General features: G+C 36.9%; 1 pseudogene; it reads right to left on the bottom strand.

The window, feature by feature from the left end:
• Positions 1–5,093: 5,093 nt before the first annotated feature.
• Positions 5,094–22,315, bottom strand: part of LOC102852327 — a 57,800-nt pseudogene continuing 40,578 nt past the window's right edge.

Raw genomic sequence — 22,315 nt, forward strand, 5'->3', positions numbered from 1 at the left:
ACTAAAGCTGTCAACAATCTCAGTCTCTTCATCACCCATCCTGATGATTCCAATTGGTCCAGTAGTGAGAATCTTTGTTTTCTTGATATTGAGCCTTAATCCATATTGAAGGCTACATTCCTTGATCTTCTGCTAGCAAGTGCTTCAGGTCCTCCTCAGTTTCAGCAAGCAGGGTTGTGTCATCTGCATAATGCAGATTGTTGATAGAACTTCCACCAATCCTGATAGCATACTTCTCCTCACAGAGCCCAGCCTCCAGGATAATCTGGTCTGCATACAGGTTGAAAAGGTATGGAGATAGGACCCATCTCTGATGTACACCTTTCCCAATTTTGAACCATGCAGTGTTTCCTTGATCTGTTCTGAGAATACTACCAAGACAATTTAGACATTCAATGAAATCCCAATACAAACACCAAATTCATTCTTCAATGAGATGCAAAAGCCAGTCTCCAATATCATAGAAATTTCATTCCAATTTCAATGAAAAGAGGCCCCGAATAAGCAAAGCACTCCTTAAAGAGAGAAACAAGGTAGGCAGCGTCTCTGTGATTTCAAATCCTACTGCACTGCCTTGGTAGTCAAGACAGCATGGCACTGGTAAAGTGACAAATAGATCAATGCAATATAATTGAGAATCCAGAAATCAGCCCATCTACCTATGGTAAAATGATATTTTTAGTAGGAGATCAAATCAGTTAAGTAGGGAAACAGCAATCTTTTTAACAATAGGTGCTGGCAAAATTGGAAAACTATCTGCAGAAAACTCAAGCATGATTCACACCTCATTCCATACACTATAACCAACTCACAGTGGTTCATGAACCTAGGACTAAAACCAAGGACTATAAACCTCATTGAAGATAAGCTTGGAAGAACTCTAGAAATCCTAATGCACAACATGAATAGTCTTCCAAGCATCCTGGAAAACCTACAACCAGGAAAGGATAAAATAGATGAATGGGACTTTCTAAGAATCAAATCCCTATGCACCACCAAAAAATTATCTAACAGGATAAAAAGGGAAGCCACAGACTGGGAAAAGAAACTTTGGTAATGACATGTCAGATAAGGGACTTCTATCTAGAATTTAAAAATACTTGAGTACCACAACAAGATATACAACCCAATTGAAAAATGGACACAGGATATGACCAGACACGTCACCAAAGAAGACATGCAGATGGCAAACAAACACATGACGAAATGTTCAAAAGTCCTTGCTCTAAGAGAGATTCAAATCAAAACAACTATGAGGTATCATCTCACCCCAATAAAAGAATAGCACAATTTAACAGAACAGCAAACAACAAATGCTGGCAAGGTTGTGGAGAAACTGGAACCCTTATTCACTGTTGATGGGAGTGTAAAATGGTGCAACCGCTACAGAAGTCTGTATGATGCTTTCTCAGAAAGTTACAAATAGAAATAGCATTTGACCCAGCAATTCCACTACTGGGAATATATCCTAAAGAAACCATAACTGCCACTCAAGCAGATATATATGCACGCCCATGCTTATTGCAGCTTTGTTCACAAATAGCAAAGAGTTGGGAACAACCCAAGTGTCCATCAACAAACAAATGGATAGAGAAGCTCTGGTATATTCACACAATGGAATACTGTGCTAAAATGAAAAATAAGGAACTCATGACACATTATACAAAGTGGGTGACCCTGGAGGACATTATGCTGAGTGAAATGTCTGAGTCAAAAAAAGAAAAATACTGCATAATACCCCTTTTATAAAAGAAGGGTTGGGGGGAGAATAGAACCATGGGATAAATAATTTATACTGTATTGAAACAGATGAGGGAGAAAACTGTTTAAGCGGGATGTATGATTAGATATTATTATAATTACAGGAGTCCAGAATGATGGCAGCATTGTGAAGTGGTCTTTGGCGGAGGGATTGCATAACAATGAAAGAATTTTTCTTTCACTTTTTAAAGAGAAGAGTGAATTGGGAAGGGAGGGTGGACAGGGAGAAAAGTACAACAATGAATGAATAGAATTCCCAAGTCTTTGTAAACTTTCATAAACATTAATAAAAAATCATAAAAAATGTAATATCATATTGGAGGAAAATTAATATAAACTTATTTGTTATACAGACAATACATTCCTGTTTGATCAAAGTATAGAAGCTTTTAAACACTTAGTGAAGGTCAAAGGCTTTAATGTGGATCACCTGTCAGCATCAAGAAAACAAAACTTCTCATAACTGGACCACTAAGCAGCATCATGTTAATTGGAGAAAATATTGAATTTGCTAATTATTTCATTCTACTTGAATCCACAATAAACTTGTATATAAACATCAGGCAATAATCCAAGTACTTTACTGCTTTGAGTAATGCTTCTGTCAAGGATCTCTTTAAGTGTTGAAGAACTAGGATGTTAGTTTAAATATTAAAGTGCGCCTGATATAAATAAATACAATAGTATTTTCCATTGTATCATATCCACGTATGTATGTAGGACAATGACAACACATATTGAAGAAGAATCCATGAAAGTAAATTGTGATATTGGGTGAGAGTATTGAATATTTAATGAACTGCCAAAAGAACAAACACATTTATCTTAATAGAATTACAGTTGTGGCTCTCCTTAGAGCCAAAGATGTCAGTAGTTTACCTCCCAAACATGGGTATGTAATCAGGAGGAATTAGTGCTTGGAGGAAGACTTATAATTGAAAAGGCACAAGTTCAGTTGTGGAGAGAAAGATTTTCCACAGAATGGGTTAACATAGGATAGCTCTGGACTGGAAATTTTTTTAAATTTCATTTAAGTCAGTATTAGTCACAGTTGACTCAAGGACACCTTCAAAAATCTATATGTCTATCATCTATCTATCTATCTATCTATCTATCTATCTATCATCTATCTATCATCTATCCATCCATCTACACACACACACACACATACACACATAAAAAAGAAAAAAAATAAGCTATTGTTGTCCTGTTAATTCCAACTCAAAGTGACCCTATAGGACAAATGAGAGTCATCTATGGGGTTTCCCAGGCTATTCTTTTACAAGACAATACGGTGAAGACTGTCCTATCTTTCTCCTGCAGAGAGGCTGGTTGATTTGTATTACCCATTAATACTTTAACCACTGAACCAACATTGTACATTCTAGATATCTTCTGTGTGTGTGAGCTTATACAGCACATGCATACACATGTGCACATTTCTATAAATATGAAGCCCTCAAGTTGATTCCTACTCATAGGTACCCTGTATGACAGAGTAGATCTGTGCCATAATGTTTCCACAGTGGTAAGCTACAGAGAAGCTGACCGTCACATCTTTATCCTGCAGAGATTGTGCATTTGAACCACGCACCATGCGGTTAGCAGCCAAACTAAGCATTGTACCACTAGAATTTCTTAAATATCTCTTATACACACACACACTACATATATATATGTGTGTGTGTGTGTGTGTATACATACACACATGTATATAAACTAACTGAACTTTTTGCTCTTTACAGAGAAATTGAAATTTAAACTTCTCACTGAACTTAAATTCCAACTCATAATAACCCAGAATGACAAAATACAACCGTCTAATAGGGATTGCTTGGTTGAAATCCTTATTGGAGTAATTTGCCTGATTATTCCTCCCAAAAAGCCCCTGGCAGATATGAATGTCAACCTTCTGGTTAGCAACAGATGACTTTGTTATTGTGTTCCTAGAACTCCTTAGCAGCATTATATGCCCTATTTGGTAATCGTAATTGTCCTTTGAGGCTTCCCACAGGGGCATTAGTAAGAGGAGAATGAAGCCACAAAGAATTCTGATAGTACACACTGAAGGAATAAATGCCCTTGTTCATGTTTCTGAGGTTAAAACCAGCTTGACATTTTATACTTCGGGTTTTTTGTGGAAACCTCAGGGTAATGGATGAATCCTATTTATACTGGATGGTGATTAATGAAATGCTGTCTTAGAAACAGAAGGTCAGTGAGTATCTTTTACTATTTGTACATTCTTCATCTCTTCCATCTGCAGAAATACTTAGTATTGAACTTTTATATATTACACCTCTTGCAGAGAAGTTATTGTTGATAAAAATGAATTCAAAGTTCCTAGTGAGATATACAGTGATAAGCTAGTACATTCATTAATATGATGCATGAAAATGGCAAATCATGATTTAATAATTTTAGTACAAGTGATGAGAATCACTAAGTGAGTTGGGGTATAGTTAGTTGTTTTATCACAGCCAATAATGAATTGAGGGTAATTTTTTGTTGTTCTTTACCATATAACTTGTTTTAGTGTTCTGAGTTTTCTTCCACAAATGGTGGAAAATATTAAAATATAGACACAGTATAACCATAATGCTGTGGCCAACATTATAAATATGGCACTATGCATTAAGAACATGTTCTTGTTTAAAATATAAATCTGGTAGACAGTGCAGCTCTACAGGGTCTCATCTAATAGAGCTGATTACTGTGGTCCTGGTGGTTCTCACCTTTATTCCTCCTCCCAGGTCCTCCATGCTCTCCTCTTTGTTCTCCTATCTCTTCTATCAAAGATGCAGGGAGGTCCCCACACCTCTGCATATTCCTCCACCAAAGCCCTCTGGGTCCATACTCCAGCTGCCGTGGAAGCCACCTCTGTCTCTACCACGATCACCTCTGAACATTCTACCAGGACCACACTGTCCACGAGGCCACCTCTTCTGCTGCTCATGCCATCAGAGCCAGCTCTGTCATAGTCACCACCCAAAGGTGGAAAGGGTGGTGGGAGGAAACTTTCAAGTATGGGGGCCTTACGCTGATTGTGCTCTGTTCTCCAGGTGAAGTTCTGGTTTCTACAACATAGATTTGGGCATTGTCAATCTCCAGTTTGGTGTTGAAAGTTTCCTCCTCCAGTTGTGTTCCCTTAGGAACCTGTAGGTCTTTACCGGGAGAAGCATCCTCTGTCTCTTCCATGGCCTCCCATGGGGCCCATGGGACCCCCCCCTCCTTGACCTCCACCATACATGTTTTTCATGGGAAGCTTCTTCCTAGCAATAAGAAGCTTAGTCCATTGGAAATCTTTCCCATCAAACCACTTCTGAGTGGCCTCAGCAGGCGGGGATTTTCATGGGACCCTGTAGCATGGTCTTGTGGCTTTCCATTCCCATGCCCAGATAGATATGGATCAAGGGCTTCCCAGTTCTCTTCTTGTTCACCTTAACAACCTCATACTGCTTAAGGAAGTCTGTCAGATCATCTGAAGTCACAATGTCATTTAATCCTGTACATAAATCACACTGTTTGTGGTCAGTATTCATCTGGATCCACAGGTGGTCCTAAATCAGTATCTAGCCTCTATCTGTGGGTCCACCAGGCTTATTGAAGCCATTGCACTCTCGAGCACTTTTCATTCTGCCATGTCCTCCTCCCTACTCACATCTGCCCATGCTTCCATGATCAAATACCCCTCTTTCCATGCCTTGGTTATCAGGGCCATTCATGCTCCAGTTCTCTCCTGCTCTGAACAATCCTCCAGACTCCTTCCCCTAAATACCTATGATACTGGAGTAGTCCTATCAGAAAGAATGTACTCAGTTGCTAGTGACTGCTGCTTTGTTGGCTTTATTGACTTGGAGCCTGGATTTAGGATCCAGTGGGGAGCGGGGGCTAACTAGTGGGTGGACGTTGCTCATAGCTGCTCTGCTGTTTGTAGCTGCTCGGATGTTCATAGATGTTCTGCTGAGAGTAACTACTTTGATCATAGCCAGTTGGTTGTGAAGAGGAATAGCTGGTAGGAGTCTAGGATGGAGGTGTGCTGACTGGCTGCATGGAGTAGCTCCCAGGTAGCTGGGGATAATTGTAGCTAGGGGGTAGTCCATATTTCATGCTGGGCTGGTTGCAATCTCCTGTGCTAGAATGATGTTAGCTTGTCTCAGCAGTCTTGATACCATCTTATGTTCTTGCAGGTGTAGTGACTGCTGACAGCTGCCTCTATGTTGGAGAGGCAGGCAAGCTGAGCATCAAATGCAGAATGAGCTGCATAAGATGCCTGGGTGGTCATCACTGTAGCAATGGTGGTATCATAATCACCAGGGCTCTATCCCTGGACTGGCTGGCTGTAGGCCAGCTGGAGTATGAAAACCAGTAGAATGCTGTCCGTATGAAGTTTCATAGGCAATCTGCCCATAGATTGCCCTGGTCTGAGCCTGGATATAGTTGACATTAGTGGGTTGTCCATAGGTTTCATGACTTTATTTCTCATGTGCTTGCTGGGTGTTCTGTGCGTATCCTTGAGTGTACTAGGCAGTGTAGGCACAGTAGCCCTTTTGGGCTGCAGCTTGACTGTAATTACTGTAATCTGTGGGCACTATTTTCTCTCTCAGATAATTCTTAAAATACAAAAATAAAGTAATCTTTTGTAACTACATAATTTGGTAATGAGTTGTCATCTAGCAATAGCAGTTTTCGTCACTGTTTTGCGAAATTTTTAATAAAACTCAAAATACAAAACTCTGTAGACATTCAAATGCCTAATTATGAATTTTCAAAGATACATTTAGCACTTTAGAAACCTATCAGATATATTTTCTTCTGAAAATTCTAACTTAAATATCTTATGTAATGTAGCAATTAATGATCTTGGGGGGCACACAGTTGTGTACTTTGAAGTATTTTTTTTATTTCATCAAAGTTATAGGCTTGTTGCACAATATAAACAATCAAGGTTATTTTCATGCTCAAGCATTGATTATTGCTTCAAAGCTACAACAAATTCAATAATTGTATCATTTATTCGGTGTACTTAATGCTGCCTGTTGACCCTATTGTAAGAATCCTTGTTTTCTTGCTGTGGAGATATATTCCATATTGAAGGCTGTAGTCTTTTTATTTTCTTCAGGAAGCATTTCAAGTCTTCTAGGTGTGCAAAGAAAATTTTGTCATCTACATAAGTTGTTGATTAGTTTTACTGCAAACATAAGGCCACATTATTCTTCACACAATTTAACTTTTCACATTATTTGATAACTAATCAAACTGAACAGTTGTAGAGTAAGGATATAACCTTGATTCACAACTTACCTGATTTAAACTATTTAATGTCTCCTTGTGTTTAAACAACTGTTTCTTGGTCTACATATAGGTTTTACATATAACCAGGCTGCTGCTCCTTGAAGGCAAAGATTCAGAAGCTCCCTCTGACATACTTTAGGTATGTTGCAAGGAGGGACAAGTCCTTGGAGAGGGACATCATTCTTGGGAAGGTGGAGAGAGAGCAGAAGACAAGAGGACCCTCGATGAGATGGATTGACTCAGTGACAGAGATAATGGGAGTAAATGTGTCAGAGACAGTAAGATTGGCTAGGGATAGAGCAGGATTCAGAGCTGTTGTACATAGGGTCACTAAGAGTCACAAGTGACTCAACGGTAAATGGTAAACAACATTTAAAAGTTCTCTAGTTCTTGCTATTGTTAGGTGCAATTGAGTTGAGTGCAACTCCCAGAGATCCTAAGAATAGCAATCTCATTATCTCTGATTCACTTGACCCCATTTCCACAGTCACTATGCCAATCAGTCTCATCCAGGCATTCAAATCTAGCAGCTGCTTTGAGAGAGAGAAAAGGAAAATCTCCCCCTGTGCAATGTACAGTCTCTGAAAACCCTCTGGAGGGTCAGCTTTGAATAAGTTTGACTCAAGATCCTATAATAAAAAAAAATTAAAAAAATTGAAGAAGAAGTTTCAGAATTTCTTCTGACCAGCTCTTTGGTATTTTCTTTCTTGTGCCTTTAATGATTTTTTTGCTTTCTTCCTGGATGATGTCCCTGATGTTATTCCACAACTTGTCTGATCTTTGGTCATTAGAATACAGAGCATCAAATTTTATGGCAATGATCTTAAGATTTTTATTTGATTGGTTTTCCAATGATATTATAAAGAACCTTAATCTCCATTTACTGAATGACATTGTTCTCTTATTTGAAGGAGTGTCCTTTATAATCATTTTATTATTGGTCTTGCATTCACAAATTCTCTTACTATCCTTGTCTGGAGATATTATAATTTTGCTATAACACGTTATAGGCAAATTTTCTGGATATGAAAACTTCAGCAACAATTTCTTTCCCTGGAATTTATGTATTTAATTCCCTTGCCTTCTTCAGTGCATGGTTTCACCTAAGAAATTAAAGCTTAGTCATATTAGTTTTCCTTTGAAGGTAGTTTTTCTTTTTCTGAGGTGTTTAGGACAATTTCTCTTTGTCTTTAGTTTTGCAAAGTTCACTTATAGTATGTGTGTGATTTTCTTATTATATCTATCCATTTAGTTCTAATTCATCTACTTTAATGCACATTATCTCATTTTTCATAATAATAAAGTTTTCTATCAATGAATCTTTAACTATCTTCTTTGTTCATTTCTCTTTCTATCCTGGAGTTCTGGTTGTTCCTCTGATTGATTCTCTCAATGGCATCCACATCATTCTTAACTTTGTTCTTTTATATGATTGTTCTTCTAGCAAATTATTAATAAAAGCTTTTTTTCTATTCCACTAATTATGTCTCCCATTTGATGTCAATTCAACTCCTTTACACTTGGAGTATCTCTTTGTTAAATACTTATAATAATCAGGATTTATATTTGCTACTTATGTTTTATTTCTAATTCTGCACTTTTTTTTAGTTTGTTCTAGAGGGGAATGCATTCTTAATTTTGACAGTGATTTCTCTAAACTTTTAAAATTCTTCTGTCATCCTTATTTACTGTTCAACTTTCAGATGCATATAACATAATTCAAAATACTATGGCATGGATAAGACTCATCTCACTTATGTAAATATATTGTATATAATAGTGTATATTTTTACAGATGCAATCATATACATGTGGCAAAAAGTGAGATAAAGTGAAAGGCCAATCATAATAGAAATTATCTCCTGTCCTAGTATTGTACTGACTCTGTGTTAAGAAAGCTTTCTCTGGGTTTAGATGTAGCAAAAGCCAAAAATGGTATTTGTCTAAAGAGGAGAAAATGGAACATAGAGGCACAGGACCTTGAGCATCTCTCAGAAAGATAATAAGACTAGACAGCACTTCACTGCCCCAAAGAAGAAAACAAATAAAGAGCGCTTAGCCCAACCTCATCGTGCCTCTAGAGCCTCAAGAACAAGAGGTTTACTAATTCCTTGCTGACTCACAGTTATGGTAGCCAACAATGGAGCTTATTAGGGAAGGAAGTTGTAGAGTTGGGGAGGCAAAGAATGTCTCACAATACAAATCCAAATTTTAGTCTAGAAGTTCCAAGTCACAATTCCTCAATCAGTCCAGCTTCTGTTTTCAGTTCAGTAGTCAAATAAAATCATCCAGGTTTGCCTCTAAGCAAACAAGCATCCAGCAAGTTTTACTTCAGCTTCTCCTTCAAGCATCTTGCAAGAACAGCAAAGAGTTTGTGTTCTTTATCTCTGAGCTCTTCTGCTTACACTTTGCAGCAGCTTTTCTAATACCATCACCAGGGGTCCACCACAGGGTCTGCTCCAGTCTCACTTAAGTCTTACTACCACATGTCTTGCTTGCCTCAAGTTGCTTCCTCATGTGTACACATATTCTTTATTTTATCAGAATCCCACATCTATTCATGATTTGCAAGACCATTTGTCTGAAGTTAACGTAGCTGAAGATCAATGGGGCTTAACTAACAATGGTTAAAAAAGCTAACTTTTAAGCTAATATCACAGAATTTCTTCAGCTTATGGTTTGAAAGCAAGAATAATGGAATTAGGATTTAGTAGCTCTCTTAATATTTTAAACCACCTTCATGTTTGTTCAATATTCTTCGTATTAGGAGGCTGACTTTTCTACGTCTGTTAGGCGATCATAACTTCTTACAATCAACATGATTTTTGTTTGGTCTGGACATATTAAAGACTGGTTAGGATTAGATATTTCACTTTTAAATTTTTTTCTGCAAGGTCTTTTTGTTCTTTGTTTTAACTTACTACCTTCTTAATTCTGAGTTTGAAGAAGCTACAAGTTTATTTCCAAGTAAACATCTTGATTTAAATGGGCTTCTTTTTCAATTATAGAAGGACTATTCTATTTGATCTACAGAAACTTGGAGTTTATAAGTCAACAATACAGGCACTTGTAGAGACACATCAACTTGTTTAACTACTGATTGTTAATAACACATCTTCAAGACTCACTCAAAAATATTTGGTGAACTCTAATGCCTCTTCCAGTACAGTTTTCTAAGTGAAGAAAATAACATGACAAGTTAGCACACTATTAATTTTTGTTGCAGAATGCAGTTTTGAGAGGTGGTGAAAGGGATTGTTAAACATTGAATGACTGTCTAACTGTCATACATACATTTCTCTGGAAGTAGACATTTGGATGGAGTTTGAAGTGTAAACTATTTATTAGGGCTCAACAAGGAAAAAGTTGAATAGTTTTGGACAACACAACAGTAAACCCTAAAAAAATATTGAGCATAAATTCCCTATGATTATGTAAGATTTTTTTTTTCTTTTCACAACCTCAATTGATTACTGTAAGTAGATAGTCTTGGGAAGGACAATTTTTTAAGGTTGATAGCTAGAGCATTTGTTGAATGATTGAAAGATTAGATTTTTTTTAGACTCTCACCACTATTTCTTGTTACTTGTTTCCTTGAAGGAAAAGCTAAACTGTAAATCTATTGTCTTCAATAACCAACCTTGATCATTACTGAGGTCCAATCAATAAACTTGTGTGGGAAGCTATTTTTCTAAAGTTTGAATAGGTTTTTATTTTAAGTGAGTCTTTAATGAGTGAGAATAATGGAATATATGAGAGTTCACAATGTGGAACAGATTTTGGGTAGGAAAAAAATATGACATTCTAAAAGATTACATCCAATTACAGATTAATTCTAAAATGACAATATTCCTTACCTTGGACAGACAGTTACAATATTATATAACAGTAATAACTTCTAATTGGTTTAGTATGTAGTGATACCAATGGGTCTCATGGTCAAGAGCATTCTTCCATATCTACTTTCTCGCAAAGCTGATTTTTTGCTTTGATACTACTATATGTTAGTCTATACTGACAGATAATGTTATATTGACTAAAGTTATATTGTATGAAAAGATAGAAATTTATCAATAACATGTAAATCATTTTATGAAGAAATAAAAAAATAAATTTAAAGCATATAAATCTGCCATTTTTTATAAGAATGCTTCCAATGTAGCCAACTTTATATCACAGGGTCAGAGGATATCTTGAAGTAGAGTAACCAACCATCATGATTTTCTTACTGAAAAATCATGGTATTATGAAACCTTTCGTGGGATGGAGGAAAACAGTTAAACTTAGAGTCAATCCAAGTAACCGAGGCTGATAATAATACTCTTTTTTTAAAACAAATGGCTACAATATATGTTATTTGTATTGTGTAGTCCTTGTCACTGTTTGGTTATTACTTTTCATTCAGTTGCTAATGCTGGCAATCACAAGTTGCCGTTTTAATAGTGGCTCACCTATTTTTTAACCAATTTGAAGTAATTAAAATTAAATATGTTGTCATTTTGACCATGTCTGGTCTTTATTAACTACTCTGTATCAAGATAGGGCAGCTTTAATTTTTCATTATATGATTATGATTTGTTTAAACTAAGCAAGGAAATATAGATTGAATACAATATCCGTGCAAACATGAAAATAATCAATTATCAGACAAATAAAGCTGTATAACTATGTTATTCTAATGACAGATGAAATGCAAATGATGGAAACTAAATAATGAAAGTAGAACATATTACACATGATGCAGAAAACACTATATGATTGAATATGATGGAGAAGAGTATATAACAACACATGTAGAGACTGGACCTCACAAGTTGAAAAGACAGAGGAGTGATTTTAAAATATCACAAGTCCTACAGGAGGATCAGCTATGGGTCGGTTCTGACTGTATGGTACAAAACAGCAATCATAACTCTATAAAATTAATACATTTTTTCCCAAACCTTCATCACATCCACAAATAACCTTTTCCTTCACAGTCTCTGACCCACACAAACCAGTTACTACAGTTACTGTCAATCCTTCTGATCGAAAATCTTCCTCTCTTTCACAGTCACCCAATATTTCCAAGCATGATGTCCTTCACCAAGGATTAGCTTCTCCTAGCATAAAACCCAAATAAAAAGAGATGAAGATTTGCCATTCTCACCTCCAAAGAGCGCTCTGGCTGCACCTTCTCCAAGACCTATCTGTTTGCGATTTAGTCAATCAGTGGGATATTCAGTATTCTCCTCCAAAACCATAGTTTAATGGCATCATTTTTTCTTCTGACATCCTTATTCATTGTATAACTCTCAGCAGCATAGCAAATGATTTTAAAGACTGTGGTCTGAATCAAACACATCTAAATCCTCAAACTAACATCACTGCTTCTCAGTAATTTGGAGAGTTCCCTAACTGCAGACTTTCCAGTGCAATGCATCTCCTGATCTGCTGACTATTAGTATCATGTGTATTGATTGCGGATACCGGAAAGATGAAATCATTGGCAGTCTCAATCTTTTCTCCATCTATTTTGATGTTGCTTATTGGTCCAGTGGTAAGAATTTTTGTTTTCTTGAAGTTGAGATGCAATCCATAGTAAAGACTGAATTCGTTGATCTTCTGTAGCAAATGTTTCAAGTCCTCCTCACTTTCAGAGAGTGAGGTTGTATCATTTCCATAATGAAGGTTATTGATGTCTTCCTCCAATCTTGATGCCATATTATTGTTCATTATAAAGTCCAGCTTCACAAATAATTTGCTCAGTGTACAGATTCAATAGACACGGTGAGAGGATACAACCTTGACCCATACCCATATTTTTTATTTTAAATTTGTTTCCCTGCAAAGTTCATATATATTGTGTTTCATATTATTCTTCATTCACATTATGTTTCATACAATCATTCCCATACATTGTTGTTTTTGTTGTTGTTATGTGCCATTGAGTCACCTGTGACTCATAAGGATCCTATATACAACAGCCCTAAACCCTGCTCTATCCTGGGCCGATCTCACTGTTTCTGACACACCTACCCCCTATTACCACAGTCACTGAATCAATCCATCTCATAGAAGATCTTCCTCTTCTATACTGTTCTTCCAACCTCCCAAACATGACATCCCTCTACAAAGACTGGCCCTTCCTTGCAACATTTCCAAAGTATATCAGATGAAGCTTCAGAATCCTTGCATCCAAGGAGCAGCCTGGCTTCAGCCTCTCTAAGACAAGCCTTTTCTTCTTTTAGCAGTACATGGTATATTCAATACTTTTCTCCAATACCACAGCTCAAAGGTATCAACTCTCTTTTTGTCATCTCTAGTCATTGTCCAGCTCTCTGATGCATAGCAAGTGACTGCAAAGATCATGGCCTTTATCAGGCACACTTTAGTCTCCAGACTGAAATGGTTGCTCTTCAGTACTTTAGAGATGTTTCTAACCAAGACTTTGGCATCACAATACATCTTTTAATTTCCTGGCTGTTGGTGCCAAGAGTGTTGATTGTGGAGCCAGTCAAAATGTAGATATCAACAATCTCAATCTCTTCACCATCCATCACGATGCTGTCAATCGTTCCAGTAGTGAGAATCTTTGTTTTCTTGATATTGACCCTCAATCCATACTGAAGGCTGCAGTCCCTGAACTTCCACAGCAAGTGCCTAAGGTATTTCTCAGTTTCAACAAGTAGGGTTGTGTCATCTGCATAACACAGATTATTGATGAGTCTTTCTCCAAACCTGATGCCACATTTCTCCTCATAGAGCCCAGCCTCCCAGATAATCTGCTCTGCATTAAGATTGAAAAGGTTTGGAGACAGGAAACATCCCTGGTAGTAGGATACATGCTTGGTGGACACCCTTCTCAATTTTGAATGATACACTGTTTCCTTGCTCTGTTCTGACAACTGCCTCCTGTTCCAAGTATAGGTTTCACATTGACATGCTAAAGCGTTCTGAGATTTGACTCTTCTCAGTTAGCCACAGTTTGTTGTGATCCACACAGTCAAACACCCTTGCATAATCAATGAGACACAGATAGACATTATTCTGGTACTCCCTGCTTTCAGCCAAGATCCATCTAACATTAGCTACAATGTCGCTAGTATCACAACCCCTTCCAAAAACAGTCTGCACTCTTGTAGTTCTCTGTTGATGTGCTGTTCCAGTAATTTTTGGATAATCTTTAGCAGAATCTTACTTGCATGTGGTATTGATACGCTTTGATAATTTCTATACTCTTTTGTATCACTTTTCTTTGGAATGGGAACAAATATGGATCTCTTCCAGTCATTTGGCCAAATGGTTGCATGTCAGATTTCTTGACACAACTTGGTGAGCACATCTAGGGCAGCACTTGTTATTTGAAATATATCTTTTGGCTTACCATCAATTCCTGGGGCCTTATTTTTAGTCAACTCTTTCAAAGCAATTTGAACTGCTCCTTCCTCACCACAGGCTCTTGCTCATATGTTGTTTCATGAAATTCAACTGTGTCTGCCAATTCCTCTTGATATAGTGACTGTATACTCTTTCCATATTCTAATATTTCTAGGGTAATTTAATATTCTGCCCAAAGCATTCTTCAGTATTGCAACTCAATGCTTGAATTTCTTCTTCAGTTTCTTGTGCTTAAGAAATGTTGAGTGATTTTGGCCCATTTGATTTTCTGACTCCAGCTCGTTGCACATTTCATTATAATACTTTGTCTTCCCGCACTTCCTTTTGAAATCTTCTGTTCAGCTCCTTAATGTCTTGATTTCTTCCCTCTGCTTTGGCTTTTCAGCACTCTAGTGCAATATTCAGAGTCTCGTCTGACATCCCTTTTTGTCTTTTCTTCCTTCTCTGTCTTTGTAATGACCTTTTGTGCTCTTCCTAATGATATTCTTGATCTCCTCCCATAACCATCTGGTCTTCACTCATTAGTGTTCAAGGCCTCAAACCTGTCCTTAAGATGATTCTGAAACTCGGTTGGGATAGACTCAAGGTCATATTTTCTTTGAGGACAAGCTGAACTGTCTTCAAGAGTTCCAGAGTGGTTGCACCATTTTACAATCTCACCAAAAGTATATGAGAATTTCCACTTCTCCACATCCTAATCAACTTTTATTGCTTGCTTCCCTACTAAACTTTGCCACTACTACTGGGGTGAGATGGTATCTCAGTGTGGTCTTGATTTGCATTTCTCTCATTGCCAGTGATTTTGAGAATTTCTTCATATGTCTGTTGGCCACCTGAATGTCTTTGTCTGTGTAAAGTTTTTCCATATCTTTTGCCTGTTTTGTAATAGAGTCATCATTCTTTTTCATCTGGTGGCCCAGGAGTATTCTGCAAACTTTTTTTAGGAAACCCTTGTCTGAAATGGTATTGCCAAATGTTTGTTCCCAGTCAGTAGGCTTTCTTTTTTTCCCCCACCCTGTTGACAAGTTTTTGATGATTACAGAGATTTAATGTTTAGAGGGTCTCATTCATCGATCTTATCATTTCCAGATTGTGCATTCCTAACTGTATTTAATAGTCCTGTTGTTATTATTACATGCTTTTAAGTAAATATGACTCATAGAGACCATAGAAATAATAGATCTGGATCTTGTTATTTCCTGTATCATTCTCATCATTTTGTATACACTTGAGCTTATTGCTACAGTCACTATGTCAGTTTATCTTATTGAATGTCTTTCCATCTTATACAGAACCTCCATCTTTCAAACCATGACATCCTGCTCAGAGGATGGAGGGACACAAAGAAATGGCCTCTCTTTGAAACATATCCAAACTATGAGAGATAAATCTTCATCATCCTTGCCTCCAGGGAGCACTGGGGAGTCTATCTTTTCTAAGACATACCTGTTTGTTCTATTGGTGGACCATAGAATATTCAGTACTCTTCTCCAGAACCACAACTCAGTGGTGTCAATTCTTCTTCTGTCATCCTTATTCATTGTCCAACTTTAGGATACACGAAAATAATTGAAAAGACTACGACCTAAATTAGGCACAGTTTACTTTTCAGTCCAACACCATTACATTACAGTATTTTAGTGATGTTCTTGATAGCCAACTTGTCCAAAGCAGTATGTCTTCTGATCGTCTGACTGCACATATAGAGAGTTTAGATTGTGGATCCAAGTAAGATGAAATCAATAGCCCAAGGGTATGGTCTTTCCCTTCTTTGTCTCATGAGATGGCTACACATATTAAAATGCATTATTGTCTTTTTATGTTTTCAATCAGACCTATACACCCCACAAAAATGAATGGACAAATACTTCAAAAGGAAGATACAAGGGAGCTCTGGTGGCCTAGTGTCAAGAAGCTGCACTGCAATCCCAGAGGTACGTGGTTCAAATCCACCAGATGCTCTGCTGGAGAAGGAGAGGCAATATCCTCTTGTACCAGTCAGATCCGATTTGACGATACACACACACAAAATAATAAAAGAATAAAAAAAAAGGAAGATACATACTTACACCACATATACAAATACAGAGCACGCCCATATCACTAACAAAAGGGACTAGTTCAGTTGATTTTTTTTTTCTCCCAGTTCTTATCTCTATATGTTTTCTAACTTGTGATTTTTGCCATTTGTCCATTTCTTATTCTTCCTATCTGATGCTTACTTTATACCTTATTTTTGAGAACAAGTTACATCTCTTATCCATATTGACACTGAACAAATATGCCTTTGAATGAGTGATTTATGATGTCTGATTTCATCAAAGGGATATATTTGTACTCTGGTGTTTGTTTATCCCCTGACATGTGTCTTTATCTTTTTCAACTGTATTTTAGCTTATGCTGTAACAGTGTTATCTTTTAAAGTCATCTTTACTAGTAATTCCCTGTTGAGATTTTTAGCTTGTTTTACTTTTTATCATTGCACAAAGGTCAAAATCAACACAGTAATCTAAATACAGAATAATTTTAATAAACTGTCCAAATTTTAATGTTTGTTTTATTTTTTTCTCAAAATATCTCATCCTAAGAAAAACACCCCGCACTTTTATATTGCATAATGTCTTATATAAATTCAGTGTTGTATATATAAAGTCAGTGGCTTAGAGGTGTAAAACTTTTCAAAAGTTACTAATTTTAACATGCTGAAATGAACACCTTTAAAATAAAGGAATATACACTTATGGATGAATCTTTGTATTTCTTCTGCTGAAAGATTGACATATAGGCTTTTTTTTATATTTGAGAATAAGAACAGTTTCCTCTCTCATTTATAAACCACATAATAAATGTGTTAGAAAAAGTGTAAATACATTTATCTTATTGTTCTCAATATTTTCTTTTTCTCAGAAGAGTATTGTATACATGTGTCTAACTTGTATTTTCTTTGAAGAAGATTAAAAACAAACCAAAACAAGTAATATTTCTGATAGGCATGATTCGAAGTTTCCAAATCCAGCAATTCAGCACAGATTCCTAAAATACAAACCCATTCAGAGAAATTCTATCACCAAAATTATTTTTAAAATAGTAGAAAATGAAGGAACACTCCTAGATCAATTCTATGAAGCATGTTGTTGTTATGTGCTGTCGAGTCACTTATAATTTATAACGAGTCTATGTACAAGTACCGTAAATGCTGCTATATGCTGTATCAACCTCACCGTCTTTGATACACTCGCTCCCACCACCCCAATCACAGAATCAATCCATATCATTGAGGGTCTTCCTCTCCTGCACTGCTGCTCCACTCTCCCAAACATGATGTCCTTCTCCAAGGACCAGTCCCTCCTTGCAGCATGCCCAGATTATGTCAAATGAAGCTTCAGAATCCTTGACTCCAAGGAGCATTCTGGCTTCACCTTCTCCAGGTCAAACCTGTTTGTTCTCCTAGCAGTCCATGGTATATTCAATGCTCTTCTCCAGCACTATAGCTCAAATGCATCAATTCTCTATCACCCCTAGTCACTGTCAAACTCTCTGATGCATAGCACATAATTTGGAAGACTATAGCCTGGATCAGGCACACCTTAGTCTCCAGCTTGATGTCATTGTTCTTCAGTACTGTTGAGAGATCCCTGACAGATGACTTTCCCAATGCAATTAATTTCTTGATTTCCTGGCTGCTGGTATCAAGAGTGTTGACTGTGGAGCCAAACAAACGAACACTATTAACTATTGCAATCTCTTCACCATTCATACTTATGCTGCCAATTCACCCAGTGGTGAGAATCTTTGTCTTCTCGATGTTGAACTTCAATCCATATTGAAGGCTTCAGTCCTTGACCTTCTGCAGCAAGTGCTTCAGGTCCTCCTCAGTTTCAACAAGCAGTGTTGTGTCATCTGCATAATGCAGGTTGTTGATGATTCCTCCACCAATCCTGATGTCACATTACTCCTCCTACAGCCCCACACCTTGGATGATCTGTTCTGCATACAGATTGAAAAGGTATGGAGACAGAATACATCCCTAATGGACCCCCTTCTTGATTTTGAACCATGTAGTGTCTCCTTGCTCTGTTCTGATGACTGTCTCTTGGTCCAACTATAGGTTTTAAAGAAGCACAATCAAATATTCTGGGATTCCCATTCTTCTCAGAGTCAGCTATAGTGTCTTGTGATCCATACAGTCAAAAGCCTTTGCATAGTCAATGAAGCACGGATAGACATCCTTCTGGTATTCTCTGCTTTCTGCTAAGATCCATCTAACATTAGCTATAATATCCCTGGTACTACGACTTCTTCTAAATCCAGCCTGCACATCTGGCAGTTCTCTGTTGACATATTGCTCCAATTGTTTTTTGATAATTTCTGAAGAATCTTGTTTATATGTGATATTAATAATATTGTTTGATAATTTCTGCACTCTATTAATTCACCTTCCTTTGGAAGGGGCATATATAACCCTAATACCAAATCCAGACAAAGACATTACCAAAAAAGAAAATCACTGATTAGTGTCTCTCATGAATGTAGATGCAAAAAAAAATCTTCACAGAATCTTGGGCAATTGAATCCAATTGTTCATAAAAAAATATTTAATCGTAACCAAGTGGGATTCATAGTCTGTATATAAGAATATGTGTTCCACATAAAAAAAACCATTATAATTTATCACATTAACAAAGCAGAAAACAAGAACCACATGATCTGGAAGTGCCTTTAACAAAATCCAACACACTTTCCTAATTAAAACACTCAGCAAAATAGGAATCGAGGGGAATTTCCTCAACTAGTGCAAAACATATATACAAATCCAAGAGTTAACATCATTCTCAATAAAGAAAGACTAAAGGTGTTCCACTTGCAACCAGGAACCAGGCAAGGCCGCCCACATTCACTGCTGTTCTTCAATATTTTATTTGTATTATTTAGCAGGGCAAAATGAAAACAGAAGGGAATTAGAGGCATCCAAATTTCCAAAGATGTGGTAAAACTGGAGCTATGTACAGAGACTATAATAATGTAAACAGAAAACATCAAGGATTCAACAAAAAAACCTTGTAGACCTATTATACCTACTTAATTAAAAGCCCTGGTGGCCTAGTGGTAAGCAATGTCACTGCAATTTTGAAGGTTTATGGGTCAAATCCACCAGCTGCTCGGCAGAAGAAAGATGGGTCATCCCCTCCCCTGTGATTAACAGCCTTCAAACCCACTGGAGGGTCAGCTATGGGTCAATTCCTATTTGATGGTACTCAACAATAGACCAAATCAGTAGAACAGAAAATAAATATATAAAGTTAAGTGGATTCCTCAACAGTAACAAATAAAATACAAAAAAGGAAACTAAGAAAGCAATACCAGTTACCATAGACAATCACAAATTAAGATTGTTGTTGTTATGTATCGTCAAGTTACCCGTGACACATTAAAACCTTATGTATAGTAATAGCTGTAACTATCCTATCCTGAGCCAATTTCATGGTCTCTGACACACCCATCCTTATTTCCTTAGTCACTGTGTCATTTCATCTCATCCAAAGTCTTCTTTTTCCTGTTTTGTCTTTCCATGATTCTAAACATGGTGTCTTTCTCCAAAGACTGTTCCCTCCTGGCAACATGCTCACAGTATATGTGATGGAGTGTCAAAATCTTTGCCCCAAAGAGCAAGCTAGTTTTACCCTCTCCAGAACAGACCTGTTTGTTCTCTTGGGAATCCAAGATATGTATGTTCAATTCTCTTCTACAGAACTACAAATCAAAGGCATTGATTCTTCTTTGATATCCTTATTTATTGTTCAGATAACTGATACATAGTAAATAATTTCAAAGTACATGACCTGGATCAGGTGAATCTTAGTCCTAGACTGAAATATTTACATATCTGTACACTGGAAAGGTCGTTGACAGCAGACATTCCGGGCTCCAAGGATGTAGACTAGAGTAAGTTGAAAAGGTTGACAATCTCAATTTCTTCACCATCTATCATGATGTGCCAGTTGGCACAGTGGCATTAAATCTAACCATAGACAGCAAAGATTTTTTAAAGAAAACTACAAAACACTACTGCAAAAAGTTCCTTGTTCATGGATAGAAAGACCCAATATAGTAAACATGATAATACTACCAAAAACAATCTACAAGGTTAATGCAATCTTAATACAGGTACCAAATTCATTTTTCAAAGAAATAGGAAAGGCAATTGGCAAGCTTATTCGGAAAGGAAAGAGACCTCAACAAAGAAAAAAAAAACAACTTGTAAAAACAAGGAAGTGGGAGGCATAACCCTCCCTGATTTCAAAACCTACTATTTAAATGTAATAACCAAATAGTAAGGCATTTGTACAGTAACACATACATAGACCTATGGAATAGAATCAAGAACCCAGGAATTAACCCATGTACCTATGGCCAACTGCTATTTGACAAGGAAACAAAACTTATCAAATGGGGAAATGACAACCTCTTCAACAAATGTTGCTGGCAAAAATGGACTGTAAGCTTTAGAAAATTGAAACAGAATCACCCTGTACACAAAACTCAAGATGGATCAGAGACACAGAATTAAAGGCTAAAATATAAAGATCCTAAGGGGGGGAAAATGGGACAATTCTAGAAAGCTTAACCTACGATATAAAGAAGTTAGCAAATACAGCCCAATATGCCCAATTAACAGATGGTAACATTGATGAATGGGGTCTTCTAATAATTATGTCCCTGTGCGTATCAAAAACTTTTACCAGTAGGGTAAAAAGAACATACCCTTTTGGGGGGGAAAACATTGGCAATGCCATCTCAAACAAGGATCTCATAATGAAAGTTTGCAGAATCCTACAGGTCCTCCACAAGAAAAAGAATAAAGACGCAATTACAAAATCAGCAAAAGACATGGAAAGACTTCTCAAAGAGGAAGACGTGCGGATAGCTAACAGAGACATGAAGAAATACTCAAAATCTCTAGCAATAAGAGAGATTCAAATCACAACCATAATGAGATGCCATCCAACCCCATTACCAAAGGCAAAGTTTAATAGGAAACAAGCAAATGTTGGGGAGGATGCAGAGTGATTGGAACTCTCATGCACTCTTGGTGGGATGGTGAAATGGCACACCTCTCTAAAAGGTAGTTTGCCATTTCCTCAAAAACTGTATATAGAAATCCCATATGACTCAGCTGTTCCACTGCTAGGAATATAACTTGAGGAAAATAGAATTGATGTAAAAATGGAGATTTGTATTCCAATGTTCATAGTAATATCATTCACAATAGCAAGAAAATGGAAACAGTCCCAATGTGCATCAAAAAACAAATCAGTTGGGAAATTGTGGTAAATTTGCATGATAGAACTCTATGTAGCACTCAGAAGGAACAATTTCAAAAATAACTATATAAAAAAGGGGAGACTAGAGAGCATTAAGTTGAGTGAACAAACTCAGTCTCATACTGTATAAGGCCATTATTGTAAAGGTAAAAGGATTACTAGTAAGATGTGTACAAAAGTCCATAGGATGAAAGAAAGGAAATAGGGGGTGGGGTTTGAGGGTGGAAATGGAGTAAAAGCACAAGGTGACAGAGTTTGGTGGACAGAGAGAGCGGTGAAATAATTAGCAAATTTCTTTCTAGTGGGAAACATTGATAAATGGTGATTTATAAAACAATGTACGGGAATGATTTTAGGAAACAAAATGGGAGTAAAGGAATGCATGAAACGCAATGTATACAAATGAAAAAAAAATGTATATGTATTGCACTGGAGCGTAGAGAAGCCAAAGCACAAGGAAGAATTCAAGATACTAAAGAGCTGAACAGAAGTTTCCAAAAGGCTGCTCGGAATGACAAAGCAAAATACTACAATGAAATGTGCGAGGAGCTAGAGTC

The sequence above is a fragment of the Elephantulus edwardii genome, unplaced genomic scaffold (assembly GCF_000299155.1).
Source record: "Elephantulus edwardii isolate Elephantulus edwardi_28Jun2011 unplaced genomic scaffold, EleEdw1.0 scaffold00036, whole genome shotgun sequence".
NCBI classification, from domain to species: domain Eukaryota; kingdom Metazoa; phylum Chordata; class Mammalia; order Macroscelidea; family Macroscelididae; genus Elephantulus; species Elephantulus edwardii.